The sequence below is a fragment of the Pelodiscus sinensis genome, chromosome 2, assembly GCF_049634645.1.
Source record: "Pelodiscus sinensis isolate JC-2024 chromosome 2, ASM4963464v1, whole genome shotgun sequence".
Taxonomy (NCBI): domain Eukaryota; kingdom Metazoa; phylum Chordata; order Testudines; family Trionychidae; genus Pelodiscus; species Pelodiscus sinensis.
The window spans coordinates 140,397,531-140,414,737 of NC_134712.1; the positions used below are offsets into that span (position 1 = coordinate 140,397,531).

General features: G+C 40.2%; 1 long non-coding RNA gene across 2 annotated transcripts in view; it reads left to right on the top strand.

Annotated features, from left to right (window-relative positions):
* The window catches only part of LOC102450602 (uncharacterized), a 108,828-nt gene that overhangs the window by 14,347 nt on the left and 77,274 nt on the right, over nucleotides 1–17,207 (top strand). The window contains exons 3-4 of one of the 2 annotated variants that reach the window (XR_012901817.1): nucleotides 763–935; nucleotides 1,508–1,744. This is a non-coding gene — a long non-coding RNA (uncharacterized LOC102450602). Of the gene's footprint in view, nucleotides 1–762; nucleotides 936–1,507; nucleotides 1,745–17,207 lie in introns of those variants that run through there. The other variant, XR_003086926.2, reaches the window with a different exon arrangement.

Sequence of the window (17,207 nt, forward strand, 5' to 3'; positions counted from 1 at the left end):
GAGCAGAGATTTAGTCATCTTGAGGATTTGTACTAAAAGTCAGGCACAGGTTGTTACCTTAAAAAAATTCTCACTGGAGCCCACCCAGGGTTGGTCTCCAGTGAATTGCAGTTTACAGTAAGTTTGAGAGTTACACAGATTCCAAAGTTTGACAAAGATCACAATGAGTGACAGTTTAAAACCTTAGACCTTACAGTTTGGTGTAGCTTCAGAAAATCCATGTATATAAATCTAGTAAGCTCAGGCGGAGGCTTTTTTATGCAACACGGGTCACAGGCCGTGTTTTTTTTTTTTTAATTTCCTATGCCCCATCCATGACTTTTACTACAAATACCCATGACTTAATCTTAGCCTTAGTCATTCTCAATACATTTCATAATACAAATTTACAAACTGTCATCACAGTAAGCCATAGACTGTGAATGTAAGTACATAGCCAGTATTTATAAAATGTAGAACACATCTCCATACATTTCAGGAAAGCATTTATACAATTCATTACAAATATATAATATCACTTTTTAAAAAATCCAGCAGCTATTCCACATCTATACCATCACTACTTCACATTTTTTTTTCATTCTCCCGCATGCATGAGACCATGCAAATCCATTCTGTGGATGCACAAAGCATTCCTGATTTGTATGGAGCATTTGGATTTAGTGTCAGTCATGACAGGTGCACTGTCTGTCTGTGTGTACTAGTTCAGAAATCACAGACCTGAGTCCACTCTTGGCCAAAAACTTTCCCCTTTTTTTGCAGACACCATGTAGAACACAGCAGGTCATATAATGCAGATTGCATTGACGACACTGACATTCAAATTGATTTGAAAACAGCGCCAAAGGGATTTCAGTCTTCCAGATGCACATCCCATCGCACCCCGACCTACTGAGTCTGTTGAACATTCTTTTGCCAGGTCCTCTGACACCAAGGTAAGGTTTCATTAGCCATGGGAATATGGGGTAAATAGGATCAGTAGCAACAGATAATATTGTCATTCAGTGTGAATAATATCTTAACTTGTCCATGAAAGTAAAGTCGTGATCCCAGGCATCATCCATCCTGCAAACGGATCCCATGTTAGTGTTCCTGATCTGTCCCTGTGGTCAACCAGGGCCTGCATAACAATGGGGTAGTTCCTTTGAAGTTTATGTACTCATGTGCACCTTGTACAGGGCAAATAACAGTAACAGAGTCCCATCCATGGCCCATCAGTACAATGTGGAAATTCTAGTCAGTCAAAGATAGCAATTATTTCAGCAACATTTGTAAATCCCACCACCTTATCACCTCACAAATTGATGGGTACATCATAGTCCTCGTCTCCTCACAAATTTCTGTCACAACAACCCCCTATGTTTCCAAAGCAGTCTGGATGCTCAAACATTGGCTTGGAAACAATGAGTTTACACAGACCTGGGCTTACTATGTTGGGTAAACATACACTATTGGACTAATTCTTTCATTAGCTGTTGAATCCAACATTTTGATACCTGTATGACAGGCTCTGTGATGGAAACCTCATGGGGACTGTCACTGGATGTGCTGAAATACCACTGAGCCTACTTTCCTGCCCTCCTGTGTGCCTCCCAACTCTGTCCTGATGAGCCAGGCCCTGCAGCTTCCTTCAGCACAGACACAGAGATGGAGTTGTAAACATTGAGGTCAAATAAGCCCTGGGAAGGCTCAGCCAAAGGAACTTGCCTCAGCACCCAAATGCATAGCCTCCATGGGGCCAGAAATCCATCTTACTCTGTATAAAGTTTTACACAAGGTAAGCTCACGTTCTAAGGGTAAAGAGAGATATACACAGACTCCTTGTCCCATAGGTACCAATTACTTACAGTGGGTTTATTAATAAACAAAAGTGATTTTATTAAATATAAAAGGAAGGATTAAGAGGTATTAGGAGATATTAGACAAAACAATTTAGTTAGTAAGATAAAACAGGATATGCACGCTAAGCTTAATACACTGAGAAAGTGTTTACTTATACTAGCTCACTGTCAGGGGTATTTTGATAAGTTGCTTTCACAGACTGGAAATGTCCACCAGGATCTCACAGATGCTCCTCCTGATTCCTGAAATGCAATTGACGGTGAGAGGTGGAGAATTGATGTTTGACTCAATCCTCTTCCCAACCCCTTTCAATGTTAGATGTTTCCAGCTATCATCTTGGGTGGGGAAGCCAGGAAAAAGTGATGACTAGCAACAGCCCTCATTGTTTGGTTCCCACCTTTATATGAGTTTTGCCAAAGGGGGGAATCCTCTGTGTTCAGTTTAAACTTTTTCTCACTTTCAATGGAAAAGTAAAGCATCCAAGATGTATCCTAGCATCAGGTGACATGGCTAAATGTGTTGGCAGGATCAACCATAGCCCCTCCTCCCGGGTTTATAGGAAAAACAAGACTATTCACAAATCATTGCCCTGAGTATTGGGCCATTATGTTTATTAAATACTGGTAATGGCCCTCACTTAGCATGACAAAATTAATAACACAGATTTATACTTCATATTTCTAACTTGAAATACAGGAATGATACATGTACACAAATGGGAAAATTATATTCAGTAGATTGTAACTTTTCCAATATATGGGGTATTTCACATAAAGCATATTCTACTTATGTTGTATTCATAAGCATATTTTCATAAAGCATATGGAATGCCCTGTGACAATTTGAGCTTAATGTTGGGCATCTAAATCCATATTTATGGGCCTAAATAAGATTTCCAGAGTTGCTGAGTATCCAAAGCTCCCATGATGGTCAATTAAAGCTAGTGCTCAGCATCTCTGGAAATGTACCAATTATTTAGATTTCCAAGTATAGATTAAATGCCTAAGTTTAGGTACCCAAGTGTAAAAATTATTCCTTAGGCTGAGATTTTCATACAGGGATGCCTTAATTTAGGCTTCCAAGTAATTGCAGCTGGTTGGCAATGTAATTTTGTCTAACTCAAAATGTTTCATTGGTTTCAGCAATTCCACTGAGGTACTCTGACTCAGGAGGAGGGAGACCCAAGATCAAGAGGCTATTTAGAATGATTGGGGTGGGAAACTTTCTTTTGAATCAGACACAGCAAGGACTTATTCACACAATTCCAATTTTGTGGAAATGTATGATAGTGTTTTTGTTCTAATACAGAACAAAATCAAATTTCAAAACTCTGAAAATTTCTGTGTAAAGGAGTTATTATCTTCTACTCAGTGTTATTCCCAAATTGTTAGGTATCTAAATAAGTTGCCTACATTTTTGAGAGAGTTGAGTATCATAAAAATGGCCATATGGAGTCAGATCAGTTGTTCACTTAACTTAGTATCTTGTCTTCTGATAGTGGTCAATGCCAGATGCTTCAGAGGAGTGAACAGAACAGGAAGTTATTGAATGATCCACCCAACATCTAGTTGCCAGAGGTTTCCAGACACCCATCGCATGGTGTTGCATCCCTGTCTATCTTGGGTAATAGCCCATGGTAGACATACCCTCCATTAACTTATCTACTTCTTTTTTAAACGCAGTTGTACTTTTGGCCTTCACACTATCCTTTGGCAATGAGTTCCATGGGTTGATTGTGTCTTGTGTGAAAAATTACTTCCTTTTGTTTGTTTGTTTTAAACCTGCTGCCTATTAATTTAACTGGCTGATTCCTAGTTACTGTGTTATGTGAAGGGGAAAATAATACTTCCTTATTCACTTCCTACACACCTAATTATCACCTGCCAGCATCCACAGTAAGGAAAGGGGCAAGAGGCTCTGACAGTGCAGAGAAGGGGATTGCAAAAGGGGTGAGAGGTGTCTCTTCTCACTGCCTGCAGGAGTAGAGGAGGCTGCTCCTTGGCACCTGCTAGGGTAAGAGTGGGAGGTAATAGCTCCCTAGTTGCAGAAGACTCACTCGGGATGGCCTTGGGACATGCTTCCTAGGGAAATCAAACAGGGGTAGCATGTCACTGGAGGGAGGGGCAGTGTAAAAGGATAATTTAACTGGATAATTTAATGGAAGATAGGTCTATCAATGGCTATTCGCCAAGATGGTGAAGGACACAACCTCATGACTGGGGCATTCCTAACCTTTGATTACCAGAAGTGGAGAATGGAAGACAAGGGTGAATCATACCATCTGCCCTGTTCTGTACTCTTCTCCTAAAGCTCTTGAATGGGCCAGTGAGAGACAGGATACTGGAGCGGGTGGGCAATGATCTGACCCAGAACAACAACTCTTGTGCTCTTATGATTCCTTTTCTGCATTAAGGCATATACCTTGTCTCTTGACATATACATCTGTTGGTAATTCAACTAGCTTAATTCAATCATAATATTTTAAAGCTGATATACTGTACATCTGTGTTTAATTGCTCAAATGCCTATTTGTGGTTCCTTTCTCTAAGCCAAAGCTATTTTTATTAAATTTTAAAGTTTTGAAATGGAATGTATTTCACCAAATAGTTTATCATCTTCATAAATCTCTGTAGATCATTTTTATATTATAGAGTGAATTTTATTTCATCTGGATCAGTAATTAATGCACATCATTTCTGTAAGATGCTTTTTTTTCTTTTGGGAGTTCAGCATTAGCTGCCTATATATTGCCTTTTGCAAAAATGTCTAATATTTAATATATTTCTTTAAAATCCCTAGCTAAAAGAAAAACTCATGGTATAATTTCAGGACTTTTTAATCCCTCAAAGATATGAGCAAGTGTTCTTTGAAGTATCTCATGAGAAAATTAACACCAAATACCTTTATGCATTTTTATCACACACAAAAGGTGAATTAAGTCACTACTTACCAGTATGCATGTCATCCATATAATATTGAGAATTTTTGGCTTCTTGCGCTTAGCTGGGTGATGGTCTAGAGACATGTCCCTTTAAAGATACTGCCACCTTTGACTCCATTCCTGGCTTATTGAGACCTGCTTCCAGTCCAAAGTTGTAGTATTCCTCAACAGCAAGAAATTGTTCAAAGAGACCCCATCAAGTTGACCAAAGAATTTTGGACTCCAAAAAGTCTCTTTTTGCTTAGTGATCTAAAAAAGCCCTGAAGCCTCTTCTAATTTGGTAGGCAAACTACTTTTCAATTTTTGTTTTTTTCATCTGGTTTATTTCTGTCTTCTACAGGTGTGGCTCTTTTGGCCAGGGTAGGTACCTTGCTGCCTTCCGCAGTCAGGCCAGATGTTATTGAGAGGACTTCTTTCTACTTTGAGCTTGTGGGTGGTGTAGAGTTCTGAAGAAGCATCAGACCTACTACTTGTGCTTACCTCTTCATCAGATGTATCTGATGAAGTGGTTTTTGCCCAGAAAAGCTTATGCCCAAATAAATCTGTCGGCCTTTAAGATTCCACAGGACTCCTTGTTTTTTCAGCAACAGACTAACAAAGCTACCCTCCAATAATTATCCCTATAGATTTTCATCAAAATCCTTTTATTAGCAAATGCCTGTCTGTATAACCTATTGATGAAGATCAATTTTACTCTTCTTCTTCCTCTGGCAAGATGAAGGACCTATGGTCTTGTGACATATACTACTATCTGGATAGCCATTTGTCTTGGATGGTTTAGATAAACACAATGTGCATCTTGGCAGGATGTTGGAGCAAGAGACAGTCACAGCCTGGAAAAGCTTTCAGTCTAAATAATGAATCATTTCAGGAAGAAAAAAAGTAAAAAGAAAGGTAAAATGGCCAACCATTGAAAAAGCAATTGAGGTGAGTGCTGATGAAATAGTGCTCTTTCCACTTGCATGTCTCTAAAAATGAAAGCGCCATCAATATCAGAATTTAAATTAATGTCTCAGATGATGAATTAGATCTTATAATTTACCTTCTCTTTATCATTGAGTATTTTGTTTAGATCTTACAGGTTTTCCTCTAACTAAATCATCCCAGTATTTTAAATCCCCTCACAGCTGTGACAGCTTGGGCAGAGCCGCTTCATGTGTGTGGATGTGCACTCCCTTGTCCTGAGCATGATGCCTCCTCCTGCTGCAGCCTCTGCTCCTGCTGTAGCTCCTCCTCCCACTCCATCTACCACTCCTGCTCCCCCTCCCGCTTCTCCCTCAACACTCGTCCCCAGTGGACGCCGATGTCCCTGCACCTGTGGCGGTGGGATCAGCAGAGCCAGGTGCCACTCCCAGCTCCAGCCCAGAGCCTCTCCTCACCCCTCCTCCCCCTTACAGCTCTCTCCTCCCTTCTCCAAGGTTCTCACTCCCCCTTCCACCCTCTCTCCTCCCTTCTCCCAGGTTCTTTCCTCAGTCTCTCCCCAGTTTCTTTGACCCTCACATGAAAAATACAGAGGTTTGAGTTTTTCATAAACAAATGTGTCCTTTATTTTTTCATCAGGAAAGGGGGAAAGGTGGGGAAAGAAGGGGTTAGTGGAGGGAAGGCTCTGAGGGGTGAAGCAGAAGCCCTTACTAGGGCAGCCTAGGGGAGAGTGTCACTGGTCTCCCGGGGAGAAGTTCTCCTTCAGAACCTCCTGGATGCTCATGACCCCCTGATGGGCCTGCTGGATGGCAGCCATGCGCAGCTGCTCGTAGGCCCTGCCTATGTGGTCAGCCTCCACCCCCCACCCTGGCAGGAATGCCTCTCCCTTCCTTTCACATATGTTGTGCAGGACATAGCACGCAGCCACCACATGTGGAATGTTGTGCTCCCTGAGGTCCAGATGGGTGAGGAGACATCTGAAGCACACCTTCAAACTGCCGAAGGCACCCTCCATGACCATGTGGGCCCTGCTTACCTTGGCATTGTATAGTTCTCCGGAGGGGTTGAGGTGGCCAGGGCAGGGCTTTATGAGCCAAGACTGCAGGGGATAAGCTACATCCCCCACCAGGCAGACAGGCATGTCCATGTCCCCAACCCTGATGGTCGGGAAAGAAAGTTCTGGTGTGCAGCTTATGGAACATGCTAGAGTCCGAAACACACGTGCGTCATGTGCCCTGCCTGACCACCTGACATATATATCGGTGCACTGTCCCCAGTGGTCCATCACAGCCTGTGGGACCACCAACAAATATCCCTTTCGCTTGATGTATAGAGATGCCCGGTGGTCTGGGGCATGGATGGGGATGTGGATCCATCAATAGCCCCCCTCCCCCCCCCCCGCATTTGGGGAAGCCCATGTCAGCAAACTTAGGATATTGGAGTCCACATCTGCCAGGCAGATGACTCTGCACAGCAGGATGGTGTTGATCACCCTGACTACCTGCAGAAGAAAACAAACAGAGAATCACAGGGGTGCCAGGGCCCCTGAGAGTTCTCCCAGTTCACCCTCCTAGTCCCTCTCCCCTCCAACTCACCAGGAGCACCCCCCTCCAATCAACCCAACCTCTAGCAGGGCTTTTTGAGGGCAGGTCTGAAAAAACCTTCCGGGGAGGGGGCTTGCATCATCCCCACCCCTCTTTCCCTAACAAAGCCCATTCTGTCCTTTCACCCCTCTCCTGGGACAGTAGCCTGAAAATGCTATGCCTGTATTACCAGGGCCCTGACCGGCAATCTCCCCATGCTGAATTGGTTCTCCATGGATCGGTAGCTGTCAGGTGTGGAGAGCTTCCAGAGGGCGATGGTGACACATTTCTGGAGGGGGATGGTGGGTCTCATGTGCGTGTCCCGTTGCCTCAGGGCAGGGGTGAGCCACTCACAGAGCTCCATGAAAGTGTCCTTTCTCATTCTAAAGTTCTGGAGCCTTTGCTGGTCTCCCCAGGGCTCCAGAACTATGTGGTCCGACCAGTCTGCACTGGTGTCAAGATGCCAGATCCAGTGGGGCACGGTGTCTAGGGAAGCGTGGGTGGGATCCAGCTGTAGGAGCTGTGCCTGCACAGATCCTAGGAAGGTCTCCCACAAGGGCTGGGTGTTGGGATCCTGCAGAGTCTTGGAGGCTGCATGCAGAAACTGCAAGAGCTGAAGACTGCCTGGAGGTAGCTCCGGCTCCATAGCAGAGAATGCCGTGGTGTCCAAAAGCAGGGCAATCAGAGCACGCAGAGAAAATGCTGTGCTCTACTTCAGCGAGGTAGGCAAGCGAGCAGGGAAACCAGAGAAACAGCTGTCCAGAGGGGTCCCTTTAAGCATGAGCCTCAGAAGTAACTACTGACCTGATGCCATGCCTGAACTGGTTCTGGGTGGCCTTAAATGTGATTCAGCATCCAATCAGTGTGGACGCTGTATTTCAAAATAGCTAAGCGTGATTTCAATATGCATATTGTGTGTAGACGTGCTATTTTGAAATAATCTATTCTGGAAAATCTTTTCTGGAATATCTTATTCCAAAATAATGCTGCTGTGTAGACGTAGCCTCAGAGTCCAGGTCTGTTAACTTGGATTTGTGCAGCAGGGCCAAATTCTGTTGTGTAGGTGTTTGGGCTCAGGGTACATTGCAACTTTTAGCTCCCATGAGCCTTGCACAGCTGACCTGGGCCAGTAGCTGTTTCGCAGGTCTTTGATTGCAATGTATACATTTACTCAGCAAGTAAATTGCTGGTTGATGCACTAGCTTCCCCCGTGGATGGGTTTATGTTTCAGCCCCTGGTAGAATGAAATGCAGCAGTCCAACCTAGAGATGACAGTGGCATGAAATGTGGTGTGCAAGTGAGGGGAAAAGTTGCATCCTCATGACTAGATATAGATAGAAGAAAGTAGTTCTGGTCACTGTTGCTATTTAACCATGTAAAAAGAGCTGGGAACCTCATTCACAGTCATGACCTTTGGTTACTTCTGATGAATATATGCTGTCAAACAAAGGCTAATCCAACGTCAGCCAAATCCTCCAATTGTTTTCCAACCAACCATCACTACCTTGTATCTTCTCAAGATAGAGTTCACCTAACTCTGGCAATGACAACAGGCTGGCAATTGCTCAGTACTGCCCTCTAGAGTCCCTCAATCAGAAAGGAAAAAAAACCTATAAAAATGTCCTGTTCCACTGCCATCCATCAGCATCTGTTAACATCAGCCCATGATCTGTGGTATCAAAGGACGTTGATAGATTTAATATTTAAAAAAAGCATGACTTAGGAGTAGGGTTGGCTGGAAAACAGAGCAGTAAGGTGAACCTGTTTTTTTCCCCCCTTTCTCACACCCCAGACAACCCAGATACTGATTGTTCTGTGGTTGGACGGGTTATCTCTAAAACCAGAAATTCAATCCTTGACATGAAGAAATTTGTTGAAATTGAAACTTTTCTGTTTTGACCAGTTGAAAAAGAGAGAGAAACCTTAATGAAAAATATTAGATAAGTTCTCCTTGTCTGCAATATCAGTGGGAGGTAGGTGCTTAGCTACTTAAAAAACCCCACTAGGCTCTTACCTACAGCTGTAGGCATTCAAATATCTTTAAGTATCTGAATTTAAGTGCCCATGTTACATTTAAAAATTAAATTCTGGATCCTCGGTGACTTAGGTATTTTTACAAATTTGATCCTTGTTCTTTATCCATAACTTGAAGATGATCTATAATCAATGCAATGATTATCCAGACCAGAATCCTAACTGCCAAATATCAAGGAAATAGGAGGATTCAGATCTTTCAAAAGTTGTCTCATCGCAATTTTATCCCTAATTTATCTGAAAATGGAACACTGGTCAATAGTCTGAATAGCTAATTGGTTTTGGAGCAGAGGTGAAACACAAGTTGTTCTTAGAACATTCTGTGCTTCTCAAAGGCAAAGCACTGACAATCTTCACTGGTAGAAGGCCCATTACTTTCCCAATGGCCTTCAGGAATGCAGAAGGACAAGGAGCCAACACATAGAATGTGGTTACAGGTTCTCTCAGTCTAAAACATCCATAGACAACATCCTAGTGTATATTGTTGATTTATAGAATTTTTGAGCTTTTGATATGTTGAAAATGTACTTTTCATTCCTACTTCTCTCCACTTTCCTCCCCCTCCACCCAATTTGGAGCAGTTTTTTTTGGTCATACTTTGGTGGAATTTACGTTACCAAAAAGATATTGCAGGTAGCCCAGAGAAGAACAACAACCATTATGAGTTTGAAGGTGAAGGGAATGAAACTGATTCTTTAAATGAAAAGTTAAAGAAAAAGTTACATGTGTATAACTTGACTTAGAGATGGCTGGAAAAGAGGTTGGCCTGGGAAATCTGTTAATAGTGTATGATCTTTGAATGATTTTAGCATTAGGAAATGAGATGTAATTAAAAGTAACAGGATGAATGTAAGAAAAAACAAACAAACAAAAAAAGTTCAAAAAATTCCACAAAGGAAATTCCACAAATGCCTCTTTTAGGACATTTAAAATTAAATGGACAAAGGACTAGAAAATTTGTCCTAGGGAACAATCCATTCTGAACCAGCAGGAAAATGGCTTGATGACTTTATCAGTTTCTTTCATCTCTGTCTTCTTTGATTCTATGGTAAAACAAAGTTTCTGTATGTAAATTGTAAAGTCTGATTTTCTCTAATACTGTTGTAAATGTGTATGGTGAAAAAAACCCTCTGTAGTTTCCTTGGCTGCAAAACAACCAGAAATGTGTTGCGGTGTAATGAAATGGTGTATTTCTCTTCTACTACCATAGTCTACTTTAAAAATAATTAAAATTGTTTCCAACTTTAATCAAATGAAGCTTTGAAAATGATTTTCTGATGTCTTTTTAACGTTAACATCTTTTGTGAAATCTTTAGGGATCATAAAAATCTAAGCAAAAGTATTCCAAATCCTTTCCTATTACCATCTCTGTTTACTTTGGTAATGTCACAGGTTCCTAGGTTCTAAATATCTTAATTATTTAGCATTATCAGAATAATATGTAATAAAAAGAGACAAATCATCATGTTTTTTTCAACTGTAAGTGCATCTTACCTGAGTAAATGACCTGACTTTTCCATTAGAGATGACACTATGCACAGTGCTCACGTTCAAATGGAATGAAGATTTCTTTTTAACAGTTTGATGAAAATTTAAATAGAGAACTGGTTCTGCAAATCTTTTCAATGGTTTTTTTTTACCCCTAATTCAAATGGTAAAAATTAGAAGAATATGAGGGATATGATCTTAGCAGAATAACTTCAACTTTTAAAACATTTTCAGTTGATGTTGACAGTTGAAAACAGGGGTTTACTATACATTTCAAAGAAGTGACTACATTGTTTGTTAATGTCAGACAATCATTCCTGAGTAGTAGTTTTAGTGAAATACTAAAATTTTATTAAATTATGAGACCTGGAAAAAACAATTCTGCAACTGATTTGGAAATTCTATCACATCTAAAATTCCAAATTAAGTAAATGGGAGTTCTGGAAGTGCAAAAAATAGTGGGCCAGATGCTTGATTAACAGAAAGCTATTCCAATCCTGGACCTTAGGCCAGTTAAGTTCTAAATTTATCTTAATTTTTCCTTTTGTCCTGACATGTTTGAGATAAAAGATAAACTTATAGAAATTTATAGAAAAGTGTACTTAAGCAGATGCTTTATATTTTGCTAAACTTTTGTAAGCTAAAGTGATTATCTTATACACTGAAGTATATTTCAAAACAATTGCTTTGGTAAATATTATTCAGTTGTATATATCATCAACTGAACATAACACATTCATTTGTTAATCATATTCCATAGTAAAGCCTATTGCCTCACTTTATAAAAATTAATGAATGGCCAGTCCATAACTTGATGCATTAGATGTAAAATCCTGGATCATAGTTCAACATTGCCTGCAGTTTATCAAGCACAGCTCAGCAAGATGCCAAAACAAAGAAATTGTTATCCATAATAGAACCCTCCCCCTCTTTTTTGCCTGAACTTGTATTGTGAAAGAATTGCTATGCTGCTGATATTCTGAATCATGGTTTTCTCCTCAGAATAAATAAATGGCAGTACCAGGGTCTTTTAATAGGGTTCAAGCACCGTCATATGTTGTGTCAATATTTTTAGTATCCTTGAAACAATGCAAATTGCTTCACATGACACTAGAAAATCAGAAGACTGGTTTGCACCCATATAGTTAGTGGTAAGGACACACTGAGGAAACTAGACAAGGGAAAATAGGCACTTAGATATGTACACATAAAAAGGTTAGTTTCCTTAATTTATTGTTGGACTGTTCTATTTAGTAGGAGAGACCTTTTTCAATGCATTGAACTGTTTCAAAAGAAACATTCCAGTTCTGCATCTGCCCAGAATGAATCTTTCAGGTTGCCTGTTAGCCTAATGGATGAACAGAAATATAAGTAAACATGTATTTTTCATGTTTGACTTTCTGTTGGACAACCCACAATATAAATTAACGTTGTCTGTAGCATATAATATTTCTACTCTTACTCTGTCAAATAACTTTTTTTATAATGGTGAAACATACTTAAATTAAAAGATAAAATTCATATATTTCATCTGCATAATCCTAAACAATCAAATACCCCCTTGAAAGGGTAAACATCTGATCACATGGGTTAAATAAATTTGCTGCGGATATCTTACCTGATTTTCTCTGGTCAGATGACTCCCTATATGTAACAGGTTTGTGTTGCAAAAGAACAATCTTTACTATCATTTTTAAATGACAAGGAAGATAATTAGAATTATGCAGACCGCTTCTGTTTTTTTGTCTGACATGGAAGGTAGATGAACACCTTAAATTAATAGTTGAAAGAAAGAATATGAAATATTTTACAATAGTATCAATTTATATTGAACTGTAATAGATACTACTGGGAATATGCCTGGTAATCCAGAGCGTATATGTTAATAATCTTTAAATTGCTGATTTTTGACAGTAAAGCATTAACTGTCATATTCTTCCATATTCATATATGGACCTGAGGAAAAACTCTATATAATTTTGCACCTTAAGTTTAAAAACAATTTCTAAGAGAAAAGAATGACAAACATGAAACAGGACAAAAAGCAGAAGCAATCGGTCAAATAAATTTGTGTTTCATATCAATCTGCTAAAGACATCTTTACAACTGCAAGCATTTTAAAAAAAGATGTAAGAAAGTTGTTTTACTGTGATTGTACAAATTAAGGGTGCACAATAAATTTGATTGGAAATAAGATAGCCAAAACATTTGTGTATTTAAGTTTGAAGAGAGTCTTGTGATACAATGACTCCCAAATGTCTTCTGTTGGAATAAATAGTGGCTGAACAAGGCCATAGCCTAAGTAGAAGGCTACAGATTGAATAGGCATTTTGGCACAATAACAACTCAATTTTGGCACAATAATATTCAGCAAGTATAAACTGGGGAAGATAGGCTGAAGAGGGAAGCAAAGTGCTCCAGTGACTTAACACTTCTTTTGAAAGAACAGCACTATTTTATTGAGGCAAAAGTTACAGCTATATGGACAGGATTACAGTGTAATGAAGAAGACTTGCTAGAATTTTACTTTTTAAACCACGTGTGTCATAAATTTAGGTTTATCACACCCTATAGCTGAAACCCCATCCAACTCTAGAAGAGCACGTGATCTCATATAGGTGTTGATTCTGATTCAGGTTCTGTTTCCTCCCCAAAACGTTTGGGAAAAAAAGTAATTTGCAGAACTCAGTTTTGAACATTTTGAACAAAGAAATCAATGTTCAATAGCATGCAACTAGATACAACAATCGTAATGGGAAAATAAAGTGGAAAGAGCTTAGCTCCTCTCAATCGATAGCTGTCCCTGTATATATTGTTCATGCTTCAGTAGTTTTCCCTTTCTGTTCTTCTACATTAAACAATTTTGTAGTATTAGGACAGGCAAATGATTATAGCTAAACTCTGAATCTCACTGGAGTCAAGCAGATACTCTTTGCTCCCACTCCTCATCCATATTCCAATGATTGAATTTCATAGCTTAGTACCTTTGAAGTACCCCACATAACTTTGGCAGGATACCAGAACATTTGGGCCATCAGTCTATACATATTCTTTTGTAGAACCCACCTAAGCAGAGTGAGCCAAATTTTTCTCTGATTTAATTGCTTCCCTGTTAGTGGAATTACACCAAGATTGTATTTGTTCCAACAAATTTGAAATTGCTGAACTCTGGCAGAGAATTTGCATTCATTGTTTGAGTTAAGAAAAGATGCAAATATTTATTGGCTGGACAGTTTGGTTTCAGGACATAGTACAATTTTTTCACTGGCAGAATGGTGAAAAAATGGCTTTGGTGTCAAAGAGAATCTGGCTCTTTGAGTCATCCTCAAGAGCAGGCACCAACAGAGCATGTTGCAGTCATTTGCTCAATAGGGCAGAAAAACATGTGGCTACATCTGCCACCTTTTCTCACAGAGATTATTACCTCACTCCATGAACAGTTCCTATGATAATGAAGTAATTATGTTAATGAAAGTTCTACCTAGCAGAGATAATGTTATTTTACTTGTTGTGTAACTCAGGTAACGAATAAAAACAGAAACACTCAACATGGCTGCTTCCTAAATATAATATGGTATCAGGCTGAGTAAAAATCAGACAAAATGAGCAGGTGAACCTTCTTCTAATTTAAACCAGAAAATTTTGTGGAATAATGGAATAATCCACAGAATGACTAGATAGTAAAAGAAAAAGCCAAATCATTGTTCATGCATGTGGTCGGAGAAGGAGCATGGCAAGTTTATTTATAACACATGTACCTTGTGTGTATGAGGGGGATGAAAGGGGTGGATTGCAGAATAAGACTGAAAGGAATAATGGACTTCACCTACCAACCAACCAACCAGTGGAGATGCTAACTATTCTTATCAGCCTCTTGTAACTACTTGAACCATCTACTCCCTGTTTACTCTCTCTCTTTATTCTCTCTCTTTTTTCCTCCCCTCCTCCTTTATTTATTCTTGAATCTGGACTTCTAATACTCCCATCATCTGAAGAAGTGGATTTTGCCCCTGAAAGCTCATGATACCACCTACATGTTTTGTTAGTCTTTAAGTTGCTACTAGACTATTTGTTGTTTTTTAAAGTTTTTCCCATTATAATGTAACTAGAGGATTTACCCAGTGATGCTCAGTCCTAAACTCAACCCCCCCGCCCCGGTGCCTGGCAGAGGCTGTGCCAGGCTCGGCTCTGCCCCTGGAGGCCAGGGAAGGCTGAGGTCGTGGCGCACCAAGCCTGGCTCTACCCCCCACAGCCAGATCTGGGGCAAGGACTTGGGGCTTTCTCCTCCCTTTTGCCCCCACCCAGCAAACCGGTGCTGGTGCTGGAATCTTGTGGGGGGAGGGGAGTCCAAGGCTGGAGTGCCAGGCAGGCAGCAGCTTGAGCACTTGGCCTAAGGCAGATGATGGCAGTTACCATAAGGGCCCCAGACCAAGAATTAGAAGCATGGCCAGAGGCAGTTGCTACTGCCACCCCCTGGCCCTCCTGCAGACCATCAAGGTAGCCCAGGACCATCAGGGAGCCCAGGGTGCCCTTTGAGGAGGGGCAGAGAGGAACCCTGAGCTATGACCACTGCTTCCCCTTCTGACTCTGTGGAGGCTGGCAGGGAGGAGTGGGGCAATGCAAAGTGATGTTATGACATCACTCTGTCATCCTGCAGGAAATTTCTTTTACATAAATAGAGAGAAATGTACATGCTTTATTTAAATGATTGTACTTTTAAAAAATATAGTATTATTCTAAGTTCATTTTTATTTTGGATTTCTTCAAAGGGATTGTTTAAAATGTTTCCATTTAATTTTTTTAGTAATTTAGTAATGTATTTTTTGTGTCATCCCTATACACTCTTATCATTTCTTCATTTTCTCTCTTTTCTGTAAGGTTTATAGAGAAGCAATCCTATTCCAGGTTCATCCTAATTTTCTGTCTCATCTTGGTTCAGTCTCTTTCAACATTCGCTCAGTCATGTCAGTTTTGAGGACTGTACTTGATTTGGTGATTTTGTCTCTTTTCTGTTTGGATTTATGAGAAGCTATCCCATTGCAGGAAAATCCTGTTTTCATGGCACAACCAAACCCTAATATTGCTTTAAGTTATGATATGAGGAAGCTGTATACTGAATGTGGTGGTTCTACCTCTCATCATGGAGGAAGTGTTCTTGATCAAACACAGTCTCTAAAATATACAGTAGATAGAAAACTTTTACATTGTGTATACCCCTGTTAATAAATAATCCACTAAACAGGAAGGCTGTGTCTAGACTGGCAAGCTTTTCCGCAAAATCATTTGATTTTGCGGAAAAACTTGCTAGCTGTCTACACTGGCCGCTTGAATCTCCGGAAAAGCGCTGACAATCTCCTGTAAAATCATCAGTGCTTTTCTGGAAATACTATGCTGCTCCCGTTCGGGCAAAAGTCTTTTTCCGAAAGACTTTTGCACGAAAGGGCCAGTGTAGACAGCATAGTATTGTTTTCCGCAAAAAAGCCCCGATCGCGAAAATGACGATTGTTTTTTTTTTTGCGGAAAACCACGTCTAGATTGGCCACGGATGCTTTTCCACAAAAAGTGCTTTTGCGGAAAAGCATCCTGCCAATCTAGACGTGATTTTTCTGAAAATGCTTTTAACGGAAAACTTTTCCGTTAAAAGCATTTTCAGAAATTCATGCCAGTGTAGACATAGTCGAAGAGACCTTGTGGAATGCAAATAAAGAATTTTATGAATACATTTTTCAGATGCTGGGGGACCACATGAACAGTCACATGGCACTAATTTCAAAGGAAGTGGTCACTGTTTGTAATGATCAGAGGTCAAAGACTCTGTCATCTAAGAAAAATCTCATATGGGTAGTGTTATCAGATTATTTTCTGTGAGAAGAAGCTATATGTATGGATTCAGGGAAGGATGCTAGATTTCTGGACCATTTGAGCTCTTGCAGGGAAGTGTATCAGATGCAAAACTATTCCCAGAGATAATCTGGGTACTCTGAATTTTTAGGAAAGAGGCAGTTTATTACGTCACTGTCATCATTTGGAATGATAGACTGTGACTCATCTGTGCAAATTATTTACTTGCTATCCCTCTCAATAACTCTCATTTCCTTTTTCTTGGCTAATAAACCTTTGCTTAGTTGACTGTAGAACTGGCTACGAGAGTTGTCTTTGCAATACGATTTGGATTACCAAGTGATCCGGGAGAGGTGATAGGTCTCTTGGGATTGATAGAATATACCACCAGCTTGGGGTGTCTGCCCTGTTTTCTGACAGCCTGCCCTGAGATAGGCACTCACAGTTGTGAGTCACTTCAGACAGTGTTTCTGAGTTTCAGGCCAATTCCACAAGCCAAATACACAGGGAAGGGTTGGAACTTAACTTCATTTGCAAGTTTAATTCTTATGCTAATG